Here is a 19,900-nt window from a genome sequence, read left to right on the forward strand (position 1 = left end):
GCCTGGGTTCGATTCCCGTCGTTGACAAGAGGAGCTTAAGATCTTTCTCAGAAAGATCTTAAGCTCCAAGTTAGCTGGTACAGGGCGTGGACAGCAGTGTTTTACCTTCCCATTATATCTGGTTTTTTTTTCATCCCACAAACTGGCCCGTGAACACACACGAATTGCAGTCATGAATACTACCCTTAGGGGATGCAGCAGAGAAGTGACGAACCGGCTGCATTAATTCGTCGTTAACCCCCTCATTAGGGGGGGGGGGACTCAACCCGTCCTAGAATGGATGAGAAGGATAGGAATTTTCTCACCGATGTGAGATTATATTGTACAGCATGTTAGATGCTAACCATTTGGCAGGTAAATGCATTGCAGATTGCCAATCTTTAATGACTGGGGTTGTCATAAATAGACAACTTATCTTTCTCATTCTGAAAACACTTAGAAAGAATGAGTCCATAAAATGGATAATTTAAATGGCCAAAAAGACATAGGTTCAGTCTTAATGGGCGATTCGCTTTTACTCTCTCTCTCTCTTCCAACGTTCGCTGATTAGCCATCTTTCATATTTCTCCCTGTTGTTCACTATGCAATTAACAATGAATTAGTTAACTGATTTGAATGAATTGATTGCGTCATTAAACAACAACATATAACATAAAGAGGAAAATGATCGTGCTTACTGTACTTTGAATCACGAATATAAATAGTGCCGGCAAAGGTTGGTCGATTGGTAGAGCCTCTGCTACTAATGGCTCAGTTAAGTAAGTTTGAGCGTGGTTAGTAGTTGGAAGGGACCAATCGTTCGATGCTGTTGGCACACTCTCCCTCGATGAGTCTTTGGACTCCCTGGAGGTGTCAAATAATAATAATAATAATAATAAAAGTGAGAGATTGTGAGCATTTCTAATGGCAATGGAAATGGCACATGGCCTTGCACACATACAATCACAACAAAGTAAATGGTGCAAATGCATGAATCAAAAGGGAAAAAAAATCATCATAGTACGCACTTAAAAACATATTCAAATGACGTACAAAAAGGACATTTCATATACACTCACAAGCCAAAACATTATGCCTGTCGCTGCGATGGATGCAACCAGAAACAGACCGGTGATGGCAGTATTACGGGTGTAGGGATATGTGTGAATTGTTTCAGAGCGGGTATTATCCAACATTCCAACAAGAAAAAACACATCGATTCACAAAACTCGCAGTTGGCAAGTATTATCTGAAAGAATAAATCCATGCATTTATCTACATTCAACATGCTAATTTCTAAAAGGTATATTGGAATAATTATTAAATTTTTCTTAAAAACATAAGATTATTTTCAATATCTTTAAAATATTTATTTTATTTATTATTTTAATATATATTTTAAGCTTAACATTTAATATAATAATATATATTATTGCAGGCGTAGATTTCTGTGGCTAATTGGTTCAAAAGGTATATTTCGGTGATTACACCACATTTTTTCTTATTCAGTTATACAAAATACTGAAATAATAGTTCCCGACAAGTTTCGTAAATCGTAGGATTTACATCTTCAGGGGGTAAACAGTATAACTGAAAGTTTAAACAAGAGAATCAATAAATACAAATCATAACCGTCTGGCTATTCATAAACTCAAATAACAGAATGCAGATATAAAACGTCATTGACGTTGAACAATACTGGACGATGTCACGTGTTCTTGTTCTCGTTCATACAGCCCGAGCTCAGATTGAGGTAGATTTTTTATTAGAGCTGACCACACTTTATGGAGAATTAAAAAATGTAATCAATTACATCAAGTGTGGTCACCTCTAATAAAAAATCTACCTCAATCTGAGCTCGGGCTGTATGAACGAGAACAAGAACACGTGACATCGTCCAGTATTGTTCAACGTCAATGACGTTTTATATCTGCATTCTGTTATTTGAGTTTATGAATAGCCAGATTGTTATGATTTGTATTTATTAATTCTCTTGTTTAAACTTTAAGTTATACTATTTATCCCTTGAAGATGTAAATCCTATGATTTACGAAACTTGTCGGGTCGGGAACTATATATATAAATATATATATTTTATGTATAGTTCCCGACTTATATTTATATATAAATATATAAAAATTTTATATATATATATATATATTTTTTTTTTAAATATATATATTAATAAGTCAATATAAGTTAATATATAAATATTAACTTATTAATAATTATATATGTGTGTGTGTGTGTGTGTGTGTGTGTGTGTGTGTGTGTGTGTGTGTGTGTGTGTGTGTGTGTGTGTGTGTGTGTGTGTGTGTGAAAAGTTTTTTACCTTGGATATAATGTATGTTAAAGATAGCAAGTAATTTTATAACCTTGGTTTTAATCCTTTTTTCCAAGTAAGCAAACAGACAAGTAAGTCAAGTTTGCGCCTGAACGTGGTTCAAGACTCATGGTGGTGGTTCAACACCACCACCACCATAGTTCGTCATTGCAACGGAAGATGTTAGTAGATTTTTCCCAGCAGACTTTATGACTTTGGCTTTCATCATTAGGATTAGCCGAGAAAAGGATATGCACTGGTTCGCTGTCTCTTGTAAGTAATGTCCCTCATGTGTTCTTCCATGCTCAATTCAACAGATTTGTCTGTCTGCTCAAAATAAGGAATATCACAATCACACAATATTTTATATACACCAGGGTATTTGATATGATGATGACAAGGTTTTGGTGGCTAATTAAGAAACGGATCTTTGGAAGTGGAGTGAACAAGGTTCTGATATTGTATTTTCTTAGAACTTTTGCTAATTTATGTGAAACTGTACTTATGTAAGGAATAGATATATTGCCTTTGAATCTATTTGTTTCTTCTGAACGATGTCTAGGAGGATTAAGAAGGAATCTTTCAATGATTCTCTTGGAATATGCATTAACTTTGAAAGAAGTTTTGAGATAGTTTATTTCTGTAAGAAGTTCATTTGGGTCATCCACCGGTAGCCAATCAGAGAAAGGTCGATGAGAAAGAAATCAACGCCTTGGTGAAGTCCAGAATTTATAAGAACCTGTATTAGCTCAGTGGAAGTGGTTGTGCGTCTACAGCAATAGGTTGCTGGAAGAATGACTGAAGTCTGCAAGGATTAAACCATATCATCGGCATAAGCCAACAGGATGTTCTTCCTTCCATCTCTCTCTATTTCTCTCCATCTCATCCTTGGTCTTCCACTGAATCTCATTTTTGTCTGCGAGGAATCAACGCTCATCCCTCATCCTCCCTACATGACAACTCCTTTGCACTTCAGTTGTTTCAGTTTTGTATAGCATCAACATTTTCCGATTTCTCTAAAGTCTGAATTTATTTATCTTCTGTAGTTTACTGATTCTGAATACTTCTCTCTCATCCTGGCTACATGACAACTCTGTTGTCATGTAGCTAGGATGAGGGATGAACGTTGATTCCTCGCAGACAAAAATGAGATTGAGTGGAAGACCAAGGATGAAATGGAGAGAGAGAGAGAGAGAGAGAGAGAGAGAGAATCATCGGATATTCTTAATTTTGTTTCATTTAAGAATACTTTTCATGTATTACTCTCATTTTGATGAGATACACATCAAAAATTATACCAGTTCTCTTATTAAATGATGGAACATTGTGTCTTTGAAACAGGATTGATTCTCATGATGCCTTTGTTCATTCACGCCAGTACTTTGACTAACAGATAACCTAAACGTTTTTTCTCAGCACTTTTCTTTCAAATGTGATAAGATTCTGTTATCTCCCTTTGTTGTTTGCCACCACGTTTCACAACCATAGTTTAATATCGGTAGTAAGTAGCTTGAATGGAATTTTTATTTGGGTTTTCTTGATAATATTCCGGATTTCAGAAGTTATAAAATTGCAAAATATCCACGATGAGTCTTCTCAATTCTATACTCTGTTAATTTGACTCCCAGAGAGTTCAAATTATCCACTTGCTCACATATGTCAACAACTGAGTCGAATCTGTCCTGACTGGTTTCCTTGAAACGCACATATATTTAGCCTTTTCCTGGTTTACGACAAGACTCATAGGCTTACTTACTTTAATTGAATTAGATGTAGTTTGTATAACATCCTGACCAGTCTGCAAGGATAAACCATATCATCGGCATAAGCCAACAGGATGTTCCTCCCTCCATCTCTCTCTCTCTCTCCATCTCATCCTTGGTCTTCCACTGGAACTTATTTTTGTCTGCGAGGAATCAACGCTCATCCCTCATCCTGCCTACATGACAACTCCTTTGCATTTCAGTTGTTTCCGTTTTGTATAGCATCAACATTTTCCGATTTCTCTAAAGTCTGAATTTTTTTATCTTCTGTAGTTTATTGATTCTGAATACTTCTCTCCAATTGTTCGTTGACATATTCTAATAGTTTGTTTCTTCCAAAGATAAGTTTAAATCACCCTTCATCGGCTAGCCTAATTTCTAGTAATTATTCCATGCATTAGTTACTCCAGATTGTATTTCTAAAACTTGTCCATTGTTGAAGGATATTATTTGTCCCAGATAAGTATGCAGATTTTGATAGGCTTAATTATTATTTAATTATATTTAATAATAAATATAATTTAATTTAATTATATTTATAACATTTCAAAAATTCTAAGAAATTTTAAAAAAATATTCATTATAATATTTTCGAGAATGATTTTTATTTCTTATAATTATTGCATAAAAATTAGACGTCGCAAATGATGCACATTCCGCATCTATGTTCATACCAGTGCCATCTATCAGGATTGGTACTAGCATGAACTGAACGTAATGCTCAGATCCATATTTATTTCAGGATGTGCAGTACTGAAATTATAACATTTTATTCGTTGAAATAACATTTTATAAAATAAAAAATATAAACAAGTTCTATATTTTATTATAGAAAATTTATATTTATATTCTAAATATTTCTAAAATTATAATTTATTCTTAGATAACTTTTAATATTTGCAGTTTTATTCAACCACCTAATTTATTCTTACATCCTTATGTTATGTTATATATAAGAAAGTTTTAAACCCAACAATGGGAGATTTTTCTATTTTTCATAACTTTTGATATGTAAATTAACAATAACGTCTCCTTATCAGAGCCTGCCTTAAGCCAACTGAGCTCAATCGGGTTCTGAAGGAAAGAAATCCTGATTAAAAAAAAAAATGGAATATTTCACTGAATAAAAAAAAGGCAAGAAAAAGTTTTTCTTATATACAAGTAAGATTTTTTTTTTTTGTAAAACTATAATGCATAAGTTTTGTTATTCTATTTTCATATTGTTTAATAACATATATATTTTCAATACCAAGATAACTTAAAAGAACAAAACGAAAGATAATCTAAAAGAACAAGGTATTCAAATCCAATTACAACAAGTTCTTTTTCCGCTTGTGCTTCTGACCTTTTCCCCCCTGATATTTTCTGCGATGCTGTCAATCGATCGCTGTTTTATCCTTGGGAATGCTTTCTATTGCTTTTCTGGATAGGTGCATTATATCCGTGTCTATTTTATTATTAATCATCATCTAGCTTGGTGGAGGCCTGAAGTTGTTTGAAAGAGTTGGGTGTTTGGTCTCTAGAGAGGATCCGGATTATCTAATTCTTATCCCTCCGATGGTCTAATTATACGATAATTTACAACCTAGATAGAATTCATATAAAATTAACAATTATAATCGTGAGGCTTAGCCTTGAGCATTGCACAAAATGGCTGTTACACGCATAACATTATTTTTGATATTTTGATCAGAGATATTGGATGCACGTAGCTCGCGTTAAGTGAAGACAATTTTGAAAAGGAAGTTAGGCACCACCAGTGTACGTAAAAAAGGTATCTCTTAATAAAGTGACTAGGCAAGGTGACAACAACAACAAAAAGAAGAAGAAATAAAAACGTAAATAAATAAAACTGAAGATCTACGAAGGATTTGGTTTCCTTTTCTCCGTCGATTGAAGTGCCCTCTGGGAAGTAATTCTGCATTGTCTCGAGCCCATTTCATCAACTCAAGGAGCTCTGATGCATGACAGGAACCATAAATGTCAAGTGGTGATTTTGTGACGCGTCACCTTTGCACTTCTAACCAACACAGAATACGTCACACACACACACACACACAACACATTTCATAGCATGACATCGGAGCCACGGTAGCTTCTATCACACGCCTGCAAACTTTACGACCAATCTCACCTCTATAAACGTTATTTGCTTGCTGAAAATGTGTACGGTAAATGTTCTTTGTCTGCAACTCACTGCCTTCGTCCTTGTCTTACTTTCACTTCGAGAACAAAATCTTATTCTACCACAGGCAACCAGCCATGCCGTCATTATCTTGCTGTTTGAGAACGAAGATGCGACACCTCAGGCAAAGCCCCGACAGCATGAAACATGTATGACCATGCAACCATGAATGGCGTGATACGATAGAGGGGAAAGAGTGGAAGGGGTGGGTAGCTAGGAGAGGAGAAAGGAAATGGCAAACAGACTCGCAGCCCGACGAGGTGTATGCTATTCTCGCTGCATTTATTTACCTATCAGCGGCTTCTGTATCGGATGGAGATGTACCGCCAATGGGATAAATATAGATGACTTTAACATTCCACGTCACGTTCGATTGAACGCTACTTTTCGGATTTGGAATGTCAAATGGAGAATGTCAAAATAAAGTCGGCAAGAACGATATCACATACACTACTTCACCAAAAGTAAAGGAATATGCCAAGTTATGAAGGAGTTTAAAAGCTTGGGTGTGAAATCGATGTACTTGATAAGCAACACAGGTAAAATAAATCACTACAGCGTATCCTCAAGAACTTTTTTTTTGTTGCTATGGCAACTTTACTTGAAATATTGAACATAGGATTCGTAGGACACTAAGAGAGAGATAGATTAATACTTTCTCGTTATCATCGGCAAGGTTTGAATTCCACTTTAAAAAGCAGTCGTCTAAATATTTGAACATCTAAAAATGTCAAAGTCCTGAAAAATTTAGATTATTTTCATCAGCCGATGTACCACTGTCATATTACTTAATAAAGAAAATCTAAAGTGCTGCCTATGCTTGATTTCTAGAGTAAGGTTTCCAAGTTTGTATAACCCACCCACGGTACTAATATACTTTAGATGTTCCTTAAATCTTTTTTGAATGAATGAATATGAAAGAGGAGGGAAGCCAAAACATTTGCCCAGGAATTTTTTTTACGCTGTTTGTTTTTATCAAGGAAGTTAGCAGTCTCATGCTTAACAATTACAATAATTCATATAAACATCATTCATTATTAAATTAAAATTTAATTAAACCTCAGCTAATTAAATGACACACTAATTGCGTTAAATCATTAACCGAAAATGAAAAAAAAAAAATATATATAAATCATTAACCAAAAATGAAAAAATGAAAAAAAAAAAAAAAAAAAATATATATATATATAACAGAAAATTAAAAAATGAAAAAGAAATATAAATATAAATACAGTTTATGCAATTAACATTTATGCTTATTCACGAGAAACAGATTATTAAATTTAATGTTTAATTTTATTACTTATATATATAGTCCTTATAAGGACTGGCTTAAAGGGGCGAAGCAAGAATGCTTTTCATCTTCCCCGTTATCTCTAGAGGACAGTGTAGGGGATTGCCATCCATTACTCCCAAGGATACTCCAAACTCCTTATAGTCCTTATAAGGACTGGCTTAAAGGGGCGAAGCAAGAATGCTTTTCATCTTCCCCGTTATCTCTAGAGGACAGTGTAGGGGATTGCCATCCATTACTCCCAAGGATACTCCAAACTCCTTATAGTCCTTATAAGGACTGGCTTAAAGGGGCGAAGCAAGAATGCTTTTCATCTTCCCCGTTACCTGTAGAGGACAGTGTAGGGATAAGGTGTTATTGAGCTATTGAAGCTCTGATCATGGCAGGGGGGTAACAGCAATAGCCAAGCCTCAGTTAGAACTTCATTGGCTACAGCATTGCCATCCATTACCCTCCAAGGATATTATTAATCACCGCATCACTCCAACTCCTGAATTTTCTCTACTTATATATATATATATCTATATATATATATAATAAAATGGTGTACTTTTAGAAAATTCCTTATTAATTTCTTTAGCAAAATTTTATTTCTAATCAGAGAGTTCTTCATAGTTATTTTTAGCATTCTGTTTTTACAAATATCATATCTATATTCTATTAAAAAAAACAGAATGCTAAAAATAACTATGAAGAACTCTCTGATTAGAAATAAAATTTTGCTAAAGAAATTAATAAGGAATTTTCTAAAAGTACACCATTTTTTTTTTACAAATATCATATCTATATTCTATTAATGAGCCTGTGTAGCTCAGTGGATGTGGCGTTTGCACACCACCGCGCTAGGCCGCACGAAGGAAGTCTTGGTTTCGAGTCTAGTCGGCGACTAGAGGAAATTTGTCTAAGCCTTTTTTCGACCGGTTCCCGAGTTAGTCGATCTCTGGCACGGGCAAGCAGGTTTTTCCTCCCGGAAACTCGGGTTTTTCGTCCTGTAAACTCAAGAAAATCGACCGTAGAACCCACATTATTTCAGACATTAAATATATTGTGTTAGGGTTAGAGACCACGAGATGGCGGCACATTTGAGCCGTCTCTCTTCACTGCGTACCGCTTAATTAGTGATAGCCTTGGGCCATCTGTCTCTGATTGGGTACCAGTGGAGATTGAACTGCCCACTCAGTCTCCAAAAAGTTTTAGATAGGGCTAAATGGCCTCGCCTATTCCCGTATATACGGGAATAAAAAGGCGTTAGCTGATTTTTTTTTTTTTTTTTTTTTTTTTTTTTTTTTTTTTATATTCTATTAATAATATTTGTATAAAAGTTGTTATGTTAGCCTATATTGATGAATGATGATTGTGATTCAATGGATATAAGTAGAAGGGGTGGCACTTTGAACAAGATCAAGATCAAGATAAGATAAGAAATCGTGACGTCATTGGTTGATAAGACGATGAAGTCTGTAACGTCATGTGTTTGAAATGTTTGGAATTTCCCTGGGGGCATAGGTGTCAGTGACCTGAGTTCTTGTGGTTTGGTTCGCGTATGGAATTATGGGTGATGGTAGAGATAAGGATTCGTGTTGTGATTGGTGGTGTACTTTGAACAAGATCAAGATAAGATAAGTAATCATGACGTGGGTGAATGTTGTTATGAGATGTAGATAAGTGACGTCATTTGTTAGTTGCACATAAGTGACGTAATTTGTTAGCTATAAATAAGTGACGTTATTGTTTTGAATGGAAAGAAAGATATATTAGAGAAAAGGATTCGTGTCGTGATTGGTGGGACAGTTTAAACAAGATCAAGATAAAATAAGAATCGTGATGTGAATGTTTGTTGTTATCAAATGGACATACATGACGTCATTTGTTAGTTGTAAATAAGTGACGTTGTTGTTTTGAATGGAAAAGGGATATATATTCGTGGATTAGGAATCGTGTCGTGATTGGTGGGACACTTCTGACCAGATCAAGATCAAGATAAGATAAGGAATCGTGTCGTGAACGTTTAAATTTAATTATATGCTGATGTCACTCAAACATACAGTTCTTTTTTTCTTCTATAGATGGATGTACTAATTTTCCAATACATTTTGGGGTATTTCTTTCCTCTTAAAGGGTGGGAATTCTTAGAGAAATTCGTGATGGCGGCAGTGTTTCGAGCTTTTCTGAATAATTAATTATATACTGTTGTCACTTAAACACACACACTTTTTTCCCATAGCTCATCCATATTTTCTTCTATATTCATATTCTAATTCAAGTTCATATTTTATTAATAATTCATCCGAATATTTTGATTTGTCTAAATTAAGATCTTAAAGTTCAATAAATAAACAAATCTTGTGTGAATTCACAGTGAATTCAAAAGTGATCTTACTTAAACATACATAACATATAAACGACACTATTTGTTCTTTTAAGTTTACACGGTGACAGTATTTCGAGCTTTTCTGAATAATTTAATTATATGCTGGTGTCTCTACGGCATTTTAAAATAAATAAATTAAAATAAACGGTCAGTTAAATGGATTACAAAATCTTTTGTATATATTCTAGAAATTCTAATGATAATTTAAAATAACTTACAGCTTTCCAGAATGGCTCTTCTAAATACAAATATTCCAAAAAAATATTCCAATATAGTTGAATTTTATATCCACATCACAACACAAACACAAAAACCACAAAGAACGAAATTTCTGTAAATACTGTAACCTGAAATAGTGAGTACTTCTTCCTTTAGATTTCAGCCGGTAGATGCTATGTTATTGTCATGAGCAATATCCCCCCAGCGAGCGGTTACTACAAATCGCGGTTTTCTTCAAAGGGGTCTTTCATGAAGATGACAGCCTCAAAAAAGTCTGAAACAGGTCTGGGTAGTGACCTCCCTCCATAATGTAATAACAGCATACATTTCCTAGGAAATGTGTTTTTACATTATGGAAAATACCTAAGAATAGCGATCTGAACTTTACTCACCTTTGCAACGAGTTGCCCGAGATTGTACTACGTACTAGGATCACTTGCATTGGCTAACGCTAGTGTTCACCAATACTTTATAGTTTACTATATTCGGCAAGAAACTCTCTGATTCCTATCTTTGAGTTTCTTATTCGGTTTTAAAACTATGTCGGATTTAATATCCCCTTAATTTTAGTAATATACTAATTTTCAGTTATCATTGGGATAATTGATTGCCAATTTCTTTTCAATAAGACTTCAAATTTATTTCCTAAAGAAATTTTTATTTCTGATGGAATTATTGTAAGATATGCATTGAGAAAATCACCTTGTAGTTGGAAAGAATTACCTGAAAGAGTTAAAAAACAGAATTCTTGGTTAATAAGATATAACCATCAGCTGAAGTGGGAAATTGATTCACTATCTCTGGACAAACTAAGAAATTGGATGATAGAATCAATATGCAAATATCAAATATTACTCACAAAGGAAGAGAAAACCAAAATCATTAACGAGGTTAACAGGGAGGCCTGTTCTTGATTAAATGAAATTGGATGCCCAAAACGTGAAAACATGACGTGTACTTTTAAATGCTTTTGGAAACATAAGGAAAGATTCTGTGGTTTTAATAATTCTCAGAAGTATATGTATTGGTTTCAAAAAATAAATATGCAACCCTTAATTTTACGACAGTAATAAATTTCCAACGATCACCAAATGAAAAATTAACTTTCAGATGAGAGTCACATTGTCAAAAACCATATGATGGCAATGCACAAGCATGGGAAGAACCTTTGATGTATTTTTCAATTTATTTATTTTTTGTATGTTAGATTCAGTAAATACAATTTGTGGTTTTTGTGTTTGTGTTGTGATGTGGATATAAAATTCAACTATATTGGAATATTTTTTTGGAATATTTGTATTTAGAAGAGCCATTCTGGAAAGCTGAAAGTTATTTTAAATTATCATTAGAATTTCTAGAATATATACAAAAGGTTTTGTAATCCATTTAGCTGTCCGTTTATTTTAATTTATTTATTTTAAAATGCCGTAGAGACACCAGCATATAATTAAATTATTCAGAAAAGCTCGAATTACTGTCGCCGTGTAAACTTAAAAGAACAAACAGTGTCGTTTATGTGTTATGTATGTTTAAGTAAGATCACTGTTGAATTCACTGTGAATTCACACAAGATTTGTTTATTTATTTATTTATTGAACTTTAAGATCTTAATTTAGACAAATCAAAATATTCGGATGAATTATTAATAAAATATGAACTTGAATTAGAATATGAATATAGAAGAAAATACGGATGAGCTATGAAAAAAAAAGTGTGTGTGTTTGTGGGACACCAGTATATAATTAAATTATTCAGAAAAGCTCGAAACACTGCCATCATCACGAATTTCTCTAAGAATTCCCACCCTTTAAGAGGAAAGAAATACCCCAAAATGTATTGGAAAATTAGTACATCCATCTATAGAAGAAAAAAAACTGTATGTTTGAGTGACATCAGCATATAATTAAATTCAAACATTCACGTCACGATTCCTTATCTTATCTTGATCTTGTTCAAAGTGCACCACCAATCACAACACGGATCCTTATCTCTACCATCACCCATAATTCCATACGCGAACACATATGCCCCCAGGGAAATTCCAAAAATTCCAAACACATGACGTCACACACAATGACGTCATCTTCTTATCAACCAATGACATCACGATTCCTTATCTTATCTTGATCTTATTCAAAGTGCCATCTCTTCTACTGATAAAAATACAGTACTGGATGTGTTAGCGCATTGGAACAAATTTGGATTGTTGTGGAAAGATTTTGGATGTGTTTATTTGTCATCCCTCCCTTCTCTTCATCTTTGCTTGTTACCTCACAAAAAAGGAAAAGCGATGACAGGAATAATTAAAAGCATAAAACATATTGCACACTTATTATCAGATCATTGCTGTACACATTTTCATAATATCTAATGCTTCCAGTTACGACAAGTTCGATTTCTTTTTTTTTCTTCTATTTTTGCAGCTGTTTATTCCTTCATGTACGTATAAACCAATACAAATGATGAGTGAAGCTTTGATCGCACAAATTTTGACGGTTCTCGTGAATACCAATCGCACTGGAAATTAGATACATGTTAAAATAAGTGACCACTGAGGGTCGCTAGTTAATAACTAAAATACTTTTAAAAATGCCGTCTTTTGGGCAATTATAACTGCAAACTGTAAATAAATAGAATGGGAAAAAAAAGTGAAATGATAACTTACCATAGAGAATATACGATTGAAATCGTCTACTTTATATTATATTAATATGACTTGTTATATTAATATAACAGCGAGTCAATAGCCATGTTCATGATTTACTCTTATGGCAAATATTACCGTTTAACGTAGCACAAAAACAAGTTAAAATCTAATATATTCAAGACGGCAGTGCACTGTAGAGTCTAACATGTACTGTTAGAGCACAATAGTGATCTCACATAGTTTCCTTATTATTTTGTCACCGTGAGAGAAAGTTCAACGTTTGGTCTCTAGAACAAGGTTTCCTACTTTAATATCGCTAACAGTACTAATGTAACCTTTCGTGAGTGGGAGTCACAAAAGATTCCTATTTAAACGATTAATATTTCTGATTTAAAGGGTGTAGCAGCGGGCTTGGAGATTAAACATCAGAATTGGAGTTTAACATGGTTTTTAAACTTTCAACATAAACATTCAACTTTCCAAATAAAATCCATATTTCCATCTGGATGTTTTATTTTAAAAATAAAAATAAAAAGCCATATTTTATTTTTTTATCCTTATAAGGACTGGCTTAAAGGGGCGAAGCAAGAATGCTTTTCATCTTCCCCGTTATCTGTAGAGGACAGTGTAGGGATAAGGTGTTATTGAGCTATTAAAGCTCTGATCAAGGCAGGAGGGTAACAGCAATAGCCGAGCCTCAGTTAGAACTTCATTGGCTACAGCATTGCCATCCATTACCCTCCAAGGTTATTGGATTGAATGAATCAATCACCGCGTCTTCTCACCGTCGATTGATTCATCCTCACCTCATGTCTAAATTTAGTTATGGTATATAAGATTATTATGAATATCTTTCTTATTAATAACTTTTTTCTTTTTTGATAAATTTTATCTTTCTTAACATATTTTATCCTCCCTTTAACTATAAACAAAGCTACTAAATAGAAATTCTTTTTTTTAATTTCGACTAATTTTGTAAAATTGTTCAATTTCTTAATTTATTCAGGTTGTTTCCTGATGAAGTGAAACAAAGCATTTGCCAAAAATCCTCACTCACCCGTCCCCTCCCACACACACGCACACACATCCGTGAGTCTCTCATGGATGAGAGCCTTCCATTCTTCTCTATACAAAGCAAACTTTCATATGCCAACAACTTTAAAAGCCCACTGCAGTTCTGAGGGCATTATGCCATGTCCGTTTCATCTTTCCTCCGAGTCTTATACCCTCCGCTGTGCCTTCAAACACAAGGCGAGGAAGTCTGTCTTGTTCCATCGTCACAACGTGGCCAAACCAAGAGTTGATGATTTTTGACTGTGTTAGTAATTGTTAAGTTTGGGATATTCAAATCTTGCAGCACTTGTTCATTAGTGCTACGTTCTGTCCAATGAGTTCTGTTGATTTTCCTGAAGCATTTCACTTCAAACGCCAACACTTGCCTTTCTTTTTTAAGGTCCAAATTTCTGTCCCGTAGAGAGCTGTTGGTAGCAATGCGCTTTCGTATAATTTTATTTATAGAGCTGTAGGAATTTTGTTGTTTTTCCAAACTTTATTAAGTTTTTTCATCGTTGACCATACTACGGGCAGTGTCTGTTTTATTGTTGCTATGCCATGCTTTCTTCGCTTTATTGGCTTAAATCACAAATGCACATGATGGTACAATAGGATGAGATTTCATACTGGCTGGGACGTCATCCGGTTAAACAAGGCCCCAACTTTTTTCGTTAGGGAACCAGGGTGAACTGTGAAAAATCAGCTACTGGAACAAGCTCCACTCATCATCTAGAAGAAGAAGAAGAAGAGGAAACCCAATGTTAGAACTGAAGTAGGAACCATCAATATAAAGAGTATTAATGGAAAGGAAATCGATCTTGTAGAAGAAATGAAAACGTACCACGTGAACGTAATTGGCATCGCTGAGACAAAGAAGACAAAAACAAGTGACATCTTACTAAATAATAACTATAGGGTGTTATATTCAAGCAATAATGATCAAGGAAGAATTCAGAGAAGAATTCTTCTAAGGAAGAATTGCAGAAATTTTTCCAGTCATTAGTGTAGGCAGCTGACATAAAGAAAATGAGGGAAAGTGGTACTGGTTGGAGATCTGAACAGCAGAGTAGGAAGTGAATCCCACCGGGCATACAAATATGTTCTGGGAAAATTCGGAGAAAAGATCAAGGTTAACAATTAAAATGATAAGTATCTGTTGGATTTCTGCTCAAGACAAGGACTAGTCATTACTAACTCTATGTTTCAATATAAAAATGTGCGCAAGTTCAGGTGGAGAGAATACACAAGAGAGCTAAGCTTTGTGTAAAAGTAGCTAAACAGAAATAATGGGAAGACCTTGGTAAGAATATGGAAAAGAAATATCAGGAAATCGGCAAAATGTCCTGGTGACCTGGAGGAAAGAGTACTGTAAAAGGAACCAAAGACGATAAAGGTCACATTAAAACTGAAGATAAAGATATCCTAAATGTCTGGAGTAATTACTTTGAAAGACTGTTAAACGAACCAAGCATTGACAGAACCATACTAGAAAATTTTCAAGAGGAATGCAAAGAGGACTACATATCAATACTTGGGGGAAAAAGCAGTAAAATATTTGAAATGTGTAAAGGCTGCTGGAATAGATGATATTTGACCAGAAATGCTTATGTATGTAGTTATAAAAGTTCTGCAGTGGCTACACTGCGTAATCCAGAGGGCCTAGTCAGAAGTTCGAATTACCAATGATTGGAGTAGAGCTCTCACAGTACCCATCTATAAAAAGGGAATAAAGCTGAATGTGAGAATTACAGAGGAATATTTTCTACTGACTGTTCCAGGTAGGATTTATTTACTCAAGCATACTTGAAAAGAGGTTGAGAAAGACTGTGGAAGAGAAACTTGGAGAAGAACAAGCAGGGTTCAGGCCAAGTAAAGGTTGTCAGCATCAGATTTTGACACTATGTTCTACAAATAGTTCTAGAACATTACACTTATATGGGATGAATGGAACATTATATACCGAACAATACGTAGTGATATATTTAAGTTGTAAGTCAGCAATTAGAATTGATGGAAATGCTGGAAGATGGTTCGATGAAAAATCAGGGGTATGACAAGGATGCACATTATCTCTATTCTTAATTCGAGTGTTAAGGCTTACGTGCTGGGAGAAACTCATGTTAGAGGATTAATGAGCAAAATAGCACTAAGAAAGGTTAAAACTTTATTTAATGTTCCAATATTTCGTCTCGGTCGGTTACAGAGACATCCTCATGGAGTACAAAATGAGACATCACACACACACACACACACACACACACACACACACACACACACACACACACACACACACACACACACACACACACACACACACACACACACACACACACACACACACACACACACACACACACACACACACACACACACACACACACACACACACACACACACACACACACACACACACACACACACACACACACACACACAAAGGCACGTGGAAGAAAGACTAGAGTTCTAACTAGGTGAGATGCCTAGGATGTCAACTTGGATGTCGAAATATTAGTGTTTCCAATATTTGGGAGGTGTCATACAACCATATTTATTTAGATTAGGTTGATTTTTGAGAGCAGCTGCACATTCCAATCAAAAATAGTATTTCTCTTCTAAATTTACTGCGTGGACCTGGTGATCTTTTCCAGTAGATTCTGTGAATTGTATCTAAAGCATGGTCTTCAAGGCCCGATTCTTCTCTATAGTCACCACTGCAGGTGTATTTTTTGTGTTCTTCCAAGAGGGTTTCGCTTGATCCTCATGTTTGCCCATATGAGAGCATTTCAAGTGAAGGCAAGTTAGCTGTATGTAAAATAAATAAATGTACATAAATAAACCAAACTTGATCTTCTACTAAATTCGTTCTACTAAAGATGATCTTTAATAGAACGTATGTGGACAGCCAGCTTTAGTTAGGGGTTTGATAGCCATGCAAAAGTTGTATTTCTTTAAGATTCTGGGTATTTCTTTCTGAAGTGCCTCGGACAAAAGAGATGGTGGTAGCATTACTAAAATCTTTCTGAAGAGAAATTTGATACTGTGGGAATTGTAGCCACTAGATAAGAAGGTATAGTGTATAGATTAAGTCCTGCTGTAAGCAAGCGCTCATTGGAACGAAGGTTATGGGCTCTTTTGATTAGTGTTTTAATGATACCCGTATTGTTGAGAGGGGGAGATGGGAAAGTTTGTGAATGTATCTGCCTGTGTGGGTGGGCTTCCTATATACTGAAAAGAACAGGTTACCATTGGGTAGGCGTATTACCAACGTGTTAAGAAAGGTTAAACTATTATATAGTTTCTTTTTCCATGGTAAAGTAGATTATAGAGTGAAGATATTGAAGTGGGAGAGGAAAGAATGTAATGTGTCTGGGCCATGAGGCAAAATGGAGAACACATCATCAAACATATCTTAACCTGATAGAAGATTTGAGAGGAGCCGAGGCAGTAGCATATTTTCTAAAAAAAGTCTATAAAAATTGGAAAGGGAATGAGAGTGAAGAACCCATAGAGGTACTCTATATCTGTTTATAAATTTTGTGCTTCCAAGAGAAATATTCAGAATGGATAACAAAAGGAAAAGGGATTAGTAATATTAAAATATTATTATTATTATTCGTGACACCTCCAAGGAGTCCGACGATCCATCGTGGGAGGACACCTACCACTACACCGAAGCTCTGCTACCAATTATCTCCATCAACGCCATCTATCGCCAACCACAACTAGTATTTTTTGTCTGTAAATTGCGTGTGTTCTGAAAAGCCGGTTCGTCTGTATGCGGGATGAAAAACCCGAGTTTCCGGGAGAAAAAACCCTGCTAACTCCGTATGAGATCGGCTAACTCACCTTCGATTGAAAAAGTCCACATAAAGATTCCTCCCGTCACGACGAGAATCGAACTTAATCGAAATTATGTAACGATAAATTCTTAATGAAAGTTTTAAAATGGAAGTTTTTCTTTGCTATCCAGTCTGGATATTTCTTTTGGAAGTGCAAAATTTATAAACAGTTAGAGGGTATCTCTATTGGTTCTCTCCGCTTACCCTTTCCCTTTTTAATTCATTACATCAAACCTCATCTGATGACAATAGTTCTCACAGTATCAACCTTCCTCTTCAGAAAGAATTTAGTAATGTTGTCATTATCCCCCATGTTTGAGGTGAAAATTGGAACAATTAAATATCATTTTCAATCCTTTCTCAGTGCTGTTTCACTCCACTATGCCTCTAACATGAGCATCTCTATTCTTATTCATCCTCTATATGGATCGCATTACGAAAGCAAATGGCAACAAGCCACTTGATTATTACAATTGGAGATGTCAAACTTAACTCTTTGTTTTAAGCAGATGATGTTGTACTCCTGAACTCTAACGCGAGTTTCCAGGATTGTCTAACTAAATTGAATAACATCTGTAACAAATTTGGCATGAAAATCAGCAATAAAAACACCAAAACTCTGAAAATAGGCAGAAACATTGAACTGAACTGCATTCTGAATGGAACAAGTGAAACATTTCAACTACTTAGGCACAGCTTATAGTGAAGATGGCGAGTTAAATCTTGAAATACACAACAGAATAAGAAAGCTGGTATGGTGGGTAGCCAACTGAATGAATTTATATGGAATAAGAGAGGAATTAGCCAAAATACCAAACGAGCAGTATACAAGGCAGTGTTCAAACCAGTTTTAAGTTATGGATCTCAGAGTTGGGGTTGACCACAGTTATGAGGGTTATAAGAAAAATTGGGGGAGTAAACAGATGACATCAATGGCAGAATCATATTAAAAATACAGGTTGGATGCCAAGATGGCAGGAAAGAGACCCAGAGGAAGATCTAGGTGGATTCAAATTCTAAAAAAACAACAATGGGGGTCTTTTCCTTTGTTCCATGCGATTTCAGCAAGACAGAAGAGTAAAGATATGATCCTTTATCTATTTATAAAAGTTATTTAGACAATTCTGTATTATTTTTATAAAACTATTTTTTGTAAGAGTGGCAATGAAGGGAATTCGGTCTCTTATTACATTTTTTAACATCACTTTTTATGTTTAGGCAAGATTTTGCCTATTTTCCAATCATTTGGGATAGTCCATGAGAAAATAATATTATTGAAAAGTTTGGTTGGTTGTTTAATTCAATCAGATCCACCACTGTTATAGAACTGTGTGTGTGTGTATTTCTTCCATTCCAGGTGCTGCTTTCGATTATTTCATTTGGTTAAGTGAAAGGATTGCTTCTTCGTCTAGGATTGTTGACGCTGCATCTTTCTCACTGGTGGGTGTATGTAAGTTCCTTCTTTAAAGATATCAGAGAAGTAATTGTGCCAGATGTGTTATATTTCTTTAATATTTCCAATTACCTTGTCTCGAGAATCTTTCGTAGTGAGAGGTGCAGGATTGTAGTCTGGTAATCTGGTTAACTGAGAGTATAGAGAAATTAGTAATCATAACGTAAATACAATTCTGTACATTTGTTTTGCTTATCATCTTGTCTAGCTAGTTTTGCAGACTTCAGTAATATATTCTATTTTGGTCGTTATAGGGTATGTACTTCTTTATCCTGTCTTTCCTGCTCCCATAGTCTCATTATAGAATGCATGTACTATATATATATTTATATTCGCCTTAGAATATATTTTGCTTATCACAAGCAATTCTGAATATTACATCATCAACTGCCAATATTATTTTTACTTTGTATTCGCCTTAGAATATATTTTGCTTTTCGCAAAAGCAAATTTCATCTTAGTTCAAACAATTCAAGCAATATATCTCACACAATTCTAAAATGTCACAAGACGCAAGACGTTGCTGTCTGTAAGGGCGAAGCAAAATGCTTTTGTAATCCCTGCTATCTGATAAAGTTGCTGTGTAGGGAAAAGTTTATGAGCTAAGTGCTCTGCTCAGGTGGGTGCGAGTTATAGATCTTCGTTAGGAATTAGGATGGCCTTAGGTCTTCTATATTTGGAGAAATCTGTTTCGTCATAATTTGATGCTTGTTGTACAAGTTCATTTGGATGAGAAGATGATGCTGAGAAAAACTTTACTGTTGAAGATTGCAG

Source organism: Typopeltis vanoorti, chromosome 23, assembly GCF_054136105.1.
Source record: "Typopeltis vanoorti isolate ZY-2024b chromosome 23, IOZ_Tvanoo_1.0, whole genome shotgun sequence".
Classification (NCBI taxonomy): Eukaryota; Metazoa; Arthropoda; class Arachnida; order Uropygi; family Thelyphonidae; genus Typopeltis; species Typopeltis vanoorti.